Raw genomic sequence first — 8,322 nt, 5'->3', positions numbered from 1 at the left:
TTCCTTCCTTCCTTCCTTCCTTCCCTCCTTCCCTCCTTCCCTCCTTCCTTCCCTCCTTCCCTCCTTCCCTCCTTCCCTCCTTCCTTCCTTCCTTCCTTCCTTCCTTCCCTCCTTCCCTCCTTCCCTCCTTCCTTCCTTCCTTCCCTCCCTCCCTCCTTCCCTCCCTCCTTCCCTCCCTCCCTCCTTCCTTCCCTCTCTCCTTCCTTTTCAATATTTTTTATTTTTTTTAGTACATTTTAGATACTGAGACTCATTAGGAGAAAAAATAAGAGAGCAGAGTGTCTGCTCCTCATTTGGTATTAGACATCTTTTTTCAACATGGAGTATAATACTAACACTATTTTTTAAATGTTCTTTGCCACATATGCTTTATTAAGAAATGTAGTAATGACAGTCCTCCTCAATTGTCAGCAGTGAGTCTCTCACAGGCATTGTGGGTTCAACGTGCACAAAGCCATGGGCCCTAGTGGAATGCATCCACGTGTGCTGAGGGAGCTGGCAGAGGTGATTGCCAAACCTCTCTCATCTTTGACAAGTCTTGGAGAACAGGAGAGGTGCCTGAAGACTGGAGAATAGCCAGTGTCACTCCAGTTTTCAAAAAGGGAAAGAAGGGGGATCCAGAAAACAACAAGCCAGTCAGTCTCACCCCTGTTCCTGGAAAAATGATGGAACAGCTTGTTCTGGATGCCATCTCCAAGCAATTGGAAGAGAAGAAGGCCATCAGAAGTAATCAGCATCGATTCACCAAGGGGAAATCATTCTCGACCAATCTTGTAGCCTTCTATGATGGCATCACTGGCTGGGTAGATGCGGGGAGAGCAGTGGACGTCATCTACCTTGACTTCAGCAAGGCTTTTGATACTGTCTCCCACAGCATCCTGATAATGAAGCTGAGGAAGTGTGGGATAGATGAGTGGATGGTGAGGTGGGTTGAGAACTGGCTGACTGGCCATGCTCAGCAGGTGGTGATCAGTGGCGCAGAGTCTGGTTGAAGACCTGTGACTAGCGGTGCTCCCTAGGGGTTGGTGCTGGGTCTGGTCTTGTTCAATATCTTCATCGATGACCTTGATGAGGGGATAGTGTCCATACCCTTTGTATGCTAATGATACAAAGCTGGGAGGAGTGGTTGACATGCCAGAAGGCTGTGCTGCCATTCGTCAAGACCTAGACAGGCTGGAGAGCTGGGCAGTGAGAAACCTAGTGAAGTTTAATAAAAGCAAGTGTAGAGTATTGCACATGGGAAGGAATAACCACATGTGTCAGTACAGGTTGGGGGATGACCTGCTGGAGAGAAGCTCTGCAGAGAAGGACCTGGGGGTCGTGGTGGACGAGAAGCTGGCCATGAGCCAGCAGTGTGCCCCAGTGGCCAAGAAGGCCAAAGGGATCCTGGGGTGCATTAAAAGGAGAGTGGCCAGCAGGTCAAGGGAGATGATCCTCCTCTTCTACTCTGCCCTGGTCATGCCTCACCTGGAGTACTGTATCCAGTTCTGGGCTGCCCAGTACAAAAAAGAGAGGGATTTCCTGGAAAGAGTCCAATGGAAGGCCACAAAGATGATAAAAGGCCTGAAGCATCTCCCATATGAGGAAAGGGTGGGTGACCTGGGTCTGTTCAGCCTTGAGAAAAGAAGACACAGAGGGGATCTTATTAATGTTTATAAATATCTTAAGTGTGGGAAACAAAGGGACATGGCCAACATCTTTTTGGTGTTCTGTGATGACAGGACAAGGGAAAATGGCCATAAACTGGAGCACAGGATGTTCCACACCAATATGCAAAAGAACTTCTTCATGGTGAGGGTGATGGAGTACTGGAACAGGCTGCTCAGGGAGGTTATGGAGTCTCCTCTGGAGATATTCAAGACCCACCTGGACACCTACCTGTGCAACCTGCTGAAGGGAGCCTGCTTTGGCAGGGGGGTTGGACTAGATGATCTCTCGAGATCCCTTCCTACCTCTACAACTCTGGGATTCTGTATGATTTTTTTGCCCATCAGAAGTACAAAATCTCTGTGCATTTTATGATGCTGTAAGTTTAAATGAGGAACTTTTAGTCTAGACCAACTTTCCACCTGTGAGCTGACCCAGGAAATTGTGTAGGGTATGGATTTTTGCTTGTTCATGATTGGTCACTGGGTTCAGTGGCAAACTGAGTCAATAAAAGCTGACTCAAGAGCTAGGTATTTTCTTTTGGTTTTCCCTCCATTTTTCAGTGGAGAAACACAAGCATGGCTTTATAATTTTTACTAGTTGTTTTTAAGGCAGTGAGGACAAGCACTGTACTGGGATTGAATCAGTAAAGGTGTATGTATTACTAAGAAAATCATTTTATAAAGTTTGGGGTAGGAATGTGATTTTTTATATAAATCTGCAATATACCATTCCTCCGTTAGAGACTGGCAATGGCAATGGCAGCTTGACCACACACTAGCTTCATTTCCAAATATTTTTCACTGTACATTTCAAATTTTTTTTTCCAGTAAGCTTGTCAAGTCCAACCATCAGCTTGACCTACTGACTCCCGTCACTACATCATGTTCTTCAGTTTAACCTCTCTGGGGCAAATTCAGAGTGGCTTTCTTGAGACCAACATGATACCATTTAAATCTCACACATTCACTGGATGTCCTGGGGCTGAACTTGTCTGAAAAATTTTAGAACCCTCTCTGCTGCTTTAGAGCGACTTTCATCATCTCCAAAACCCCAGTGTTTCTGCCTGGTTTTGTTTGAGGTGTGGACTGGTGACTTGGTATGATTCATACAGGATCCCTTGTGACTTTTAGGTATGGTGTGAATTTGGCCTGGCCACTGTACTAGAAGAGAGCAAAAAAATGTATACATTAGCATTAAGAGGAAGACTAAGGAGAATCTCCATCCTTTACTGGATATGGTGGGGAATGTGACAACTGAGGTTACAGAAAAGGGTGAGGTTCTCAATGCCTTCTTTACATCTGTCTTTGAAAGTCATACCAATTGTCCTTGGGATATTCTACCCACTGACCTAGGAGTCTGGGATGGGGAGCAGAATAAACCTCCCACAATTCAGGTGAAAGCAGTTAGAGACCTACCACTCCACCTGGACTGTTCTAAGTCCATAGGGCCAGATGGGATCTACCTGAGGGTGCTGAGAGAGTTGGCAGAGGTGATAGCTAAGCTGCTTTCCACCATTTAACAGTATTCCTGGTCATGCAGAGAGGTCCAAGAGGATTGGAGGCTCACCAGTGTAACTCTCATCTACAAGGAGGACCAGGGGAACTACAGCCTGACCTCGGTGCCAGGGAAGGTTATGGAACAGATCATCTTGAGTAAGATCACGTGGCATGTGCAGGACAACTGGGGGATCAGGCCCAGCCAGCAAGGGTTCACAAAAGGCAGGATGACCAACCCGATCTCCTATGATTGAGTGACCCACTAGGTGGATGAGGGAAAGGCTGTTGATGTAGTCTAGACTAGTCTAGACTTCAGCAGAGCCTGTGACTCTGTCTCCCACAGTAATTTCTTGAGGAAGCTGGCAGCCCATGGCTTGGGCAGGTACAATCCTTGCTGTATAACGAACTGGCTAGAGGGCCAGGCCTGGAGAGCAGTGGTGAATGGAGTTAAATGCAGCTGGCGTCTGGTCACAAGTGGTGTTCCCCAGGGGTTGGTATTGGGGCCTGTTCTGTTTAATACCTTTATTGATGACCTGGATGAAGGGATTGAGTGCAACCTCAGTAAGTCTGCAGATGACACTAAGTTGGGAGAAAGTGTCAATCTGCCTGAGGGTAGGAAGGTCCCTCAGAGGGATCTGGACAGGCTGAATAGCTGGGCTGAGGCCAATGGGATGAAGCTCAACAAGACCAAGTGCTGTGTCCTTCACTTTAGCCACAACAACCCCAGGCAACTCTACAAGCTTGGGGCAGAGTGGCTGGAAGACCACGTGGAAGAAATAGGTCTGGGAGTGTTGGCTGCTGCTCAGCTAAACATGAGCCAGCAGCGTGCTCAGGTAGCCAAGAAAGCCAGTGGCATCCTGGGTTGTATCAGATATAGTGTCGCCAGCAGGAGCAGGGAGATGATTGTCCCCCTGTACTCAGCTCTGATGAGGCCACACCTCAAGCAGTGTTTTCAGTTTTGGACCCCTCACTACAAGAAAGACATTGAGGGCCTGGAGTATGTCCAGAGAAGAGCAACAAAGGTGGTGAGGGGCCTGGAGCACAAATCTTATGAGGAGTGACTGAGGGAACTGGGATTGTTTAGTCTGGAGAAGAGGAGGCTCAGGGGTGATCTTAAAGCTTTCCACAACTACCTGAAAGGAGGCTGTGGTGAGGTGGGGATCAGGCTCTTTTCCTGTATACCTAGTGTTAGAACTAAAGGGAATGGCCTCAAGTTGCACCAGAGAGGTTCAGGTTGGATATTAGGAAAAAATTCTTCTCTGAAAGAATGGTCAGGCACTGGAATAGGCTGCCCAGGGAGGTGGAGGTGTTCAAGAAACGTTTAGATGTTGTACTAAGGAATGTGGTTTAGTGGGGAAATATTGGTGGTAGGTGGATGATTGGATCCTGGAGGTCTTCTCCAGTCTTAATGATTCTATGATTCTATTATTCTAATGGTGCCCTTTAAGAATAGCATAGTAAGTGGGTTTTGGTTTTGCTTGTTGTTTCTTCCTGTTTAAATCTCAACAGTGGTTCAGAGAGTAGCAAGCGGACCCACAGCTGAGCTAGAGCCGTAGTTCTGCTTGGCTATCTTCAGACCCCTGTAAAGTCTGAGCAAAACCCTGAAGAGAAACTGAAATTCTGGAATAACATCTCAGGGAACAACTTATCTGCTTTTGTTGTGGAAATAGTAAGTTGCCCAAAGAAAAAGATGGTTTGCTGTTATTTGTATTCTGAAAAGCTGGGGAAAGCCTCAGTTTTTGTGTCATTAAGGCTTAATTTGAACCAGATGTCTTTGTCTCCTCTCTGAGCACTACATGCAAAGCAGCATTCACTGTGCCTTGAAGTTAATATTCTACATTGTGCATTCTGATAGCTGACATTTAATGTAATCTGCATGCATGGATTGCAGCTGGGATGAATCACATTTCTGTGTCTGCCACATCTGCTACATTCTTAATTTAAGGATGTATTTCAAATGGGTGGAGGACTAATGTTGAAGCACTAATTCAGAAGCAGTGGTGAGGTCTGTGCCTGCTTTGAAGTGGTACTTATTGCCCTAGGAACACTGATCCTGTACCTCTCCTTAGAGGCAGTTTCCAATCATTCAGTGTTGTCAAAGTCAGGTCAGCAGGATGAGGACAGAAAGGATTTCTGGCAATGTGAATCGGGGATTCCTGTGCAAGGATGCTGTGGTAAGCACCAGAAGTCTGGATAATCCAGTGCAAAGGAAAATGGAATAATAAATTATTATCTTAATCTGATACATTCTCCTGAATTTGAACATGACATTTTCCCCTGAGATTAAATGGAAGATCTTTTTTTGGTGTTCTTTGGTTATCTATTTCCTACTTGACAGAGCAAAAGAGAAGTTTCCTGCTTCTCAGCCATATATGTGTGTGTGTGGTTTTTTTTTGGCAGAGAAGTGATAGAAATGTTCTATTGTATAAACAGTGAGTAGGAGAATCACAGCTTAGTCTAGGGGGCTCATGTAGTCCAGAACTGGTGATGTGAGTCTGCCTTAAACCAAACCAAACAAAATCTCAACTTAGCAGAGGTAGTTGGAGATGTGTCAGAATGTTGGGCACAAAGTTTGGAAGTTCAAGTCACTTTTGACATCTGCAGATCACTTGGTAGATTGAACACTACTTTCATAATGAAATACATTTCTGAGAGATTACAAGCTAGGAATCTTTGTGGTTGGAACATAATGTATCTCTAGGAAGCTGACTTATTTTCTGAGTCAATTTTATCATTGTAAAAAAAAAAAAAAATGGGGAACTGATTTCAAACAAAGCTATTACAAATGACAGACAAACCCTGTGATTAGACACCAGGTTTTATCACATCATGGCTGTTGTTTCCCCTTACCTCTGAATTTGCTCTTAAAAATGAGTGTGAGGCTTTTGTGTGTGCCTATTGTAAAAGTAGCTGTCACCTGTTACTCACCTCAGCCAACGGGTTTTTTTATTGGAACAGATATGGTAATTTCTTTCCCCCTACTGTAAAGTAAACTCTGGGGTTGTTTGTGAGGTGCTCAGGCCCGTAGCTTGAATCCTCTCTCATCAGGAGCTGCGTAAATTAAGTTACTTCTTTGAAACGTTGGCAGCACTGCTGGAATCAGGCCTTTGTCTGGTCTGGGCAGAGCAGCAGCTGCATACATAATTGTGGTGTTTCTGTCAGAATGGGGATCCTGCTGGAACAGGAAGCAAGGCACTGGGTAACCAGCAAGATGAGGGTAACCTGGATGACCCTTGAGTTGAATAAAGTATGGAGGTGCTTGTGTTGGGACATAAATTCCTCTCTGAAGCACCAGCTCAGTGTCATGGTTTTGTGATTTTTGGTTATTGGTATTCCACATCATAACATCATGTAGTGGATATACCTGGTTCTCACTAGAGAAGGACTACCACAGTCCCCACAGTACTTTTCTCCTCTGTTACCATTTCCAGCCGGAGGGAAAAGATAAAAGCTCACAGTATAAGAACTTGCGGATCACGAGACCTCGTCCCTTTTTCTGCCCGTCTCTTGTCTTGGCAGCACCTCACTCTCCAGCCGTCTATTGTCGGTAGTAGAGTAAGGCCTACCTTGATTTTGGGACATTCTCTCTCTCTGTATTGGATTTATCAGCTTAAATTGTAATTATATTGTATTGTAGTGTGTTGTTTTGCATTCCGATATTTTATTTAGTAAATTAGTTTGTTTCTCCTCAGATTGTTGCCGCTGTTCTTTGCTCTCAGGGCCATCTCCTTACCCTTTTTCCCTTCTCCCTTTTCCCGGGGTGTGGACCCGTGGATCCCCTGTCCCCTTCATCACGGAACCGGGCCGAACGCCCGTAAACTGTTGACACTCAGCACCTAGTTCATGAATCCTTTTGACAGGTTCACATTCGCTTTCAGAAGGCAGTTATAAGGGATAATTTATATGGGAAGTTATATGGGAAAACTCACAGCTCTTAGCATTGGCTCTAGCAGTGACAGTTATTTATTTGCCCTTGGGGAAGAATGAGGAGAGATGTACAGCAGAGTGAATCCACTGCTCCCGTTTCTTCCAACAAACTTCTGTGGTCATGATAGATAAAACTCTCATATGCATAAAACTGTATGAGAGAGAAATATACTCACAAAAGGCACAGAATATAGTGTTGTGAGACAGTTGTTGTTATTGACTTCCTAGGATCAGTGTGTTTTTGGAGCTTTGACATTCAAAGGGACCTGCTCCTTGTCCTAGTGTTCTGCATCATGGTGAATTCAGCCCCAGTGGTTTATAAACCAGAAAAAGATGCTGTCTTTTTGCACCAGAAATCCACCAAGGATGCACTTGGCTCTCTTAGTGACGCAAAGGCGAGAAACAACAACAAAACAAACAAATCACCACCACCCATAATACTTTTGCATCATTACTCTTTCAAAATGCCCCCCTTAAGAATGAAATTCTCTGAAAACACAAATAGGCATTGGATATATGAGTTGAGGAGCTAAATGCATATCCGAAATACAAACATGTGTATAAGTGAAATAAATTTTCTGCTCTCTGTCTTCTAGACCGATTCAGTAACCCTTGGAAAAAGTCACTACCAGATGAGCTTTATGACGCAACTCAAAGTGCTTCTTCGAGGAGAAATAAGCAGGGAAGGAAATATAATAGGGAAGCCAAAGAGAAAACCAATGCTGCCCTCGTGCGGCACCCAGCGTGCCGGGGCTGGCTCTGCTCAGGGCAGGGGAGAGCCCTCGGCACCGGGACTGCCCGGCTCCCTCCGTGCCCACGCTGATTAGTGCTTCCTCGTCTGGTATCGAATGAGGTGCCTGAGTCTGCAACCCCAGCTGGGGAATCAAGTAAAGATAAAAGACGAATCGCCTGCTCGTCATTGTCCTTTGGAGGAACTTGTCTTGTCCCTTGAGTACGTGGGGAGCTCAGGCAACACAGAGACAAAAGCCTGAACAACCATCTCTGAGGCTTACCTCAATCCTTCTTTTTTTTAATCTTTTCTTTTTCTTTTTTTTTTTTTTTTAATCTGTGATACTTACTTATTCATTTATTTATCTCTAAATTGGAGAAACATAGATTTGAAGGGTGGACTATTTGGTGGGCAAGGAGTTGGCGAAATGGTGGCACCCAGGGTGTTGTGGCCTATGGCTCAAGGCCCAGGTGGAGATTACAGGCAGGTGGTGTCCGTCAAGGGTTCAGACTTGTTTTG

Source organism: Numida meleagris, unplaced genomic scaffold (assembly GCF_002078875.1).
Source record: "Numida meleagris isolate 19003 breed g44 Domestic line unplaced genomic scaffold, NumMel1.0 unplaced_Scaffold208, whole genome shotgun sequence".
Taxonomy (NCBI): Eukaryota; Metazoa; Chordata; class Aves; order Galliformes; family Numididae; genus Numida; species Numida meleagris.
Note: the sequence above shows the minus strand (reverse complement) of the source record.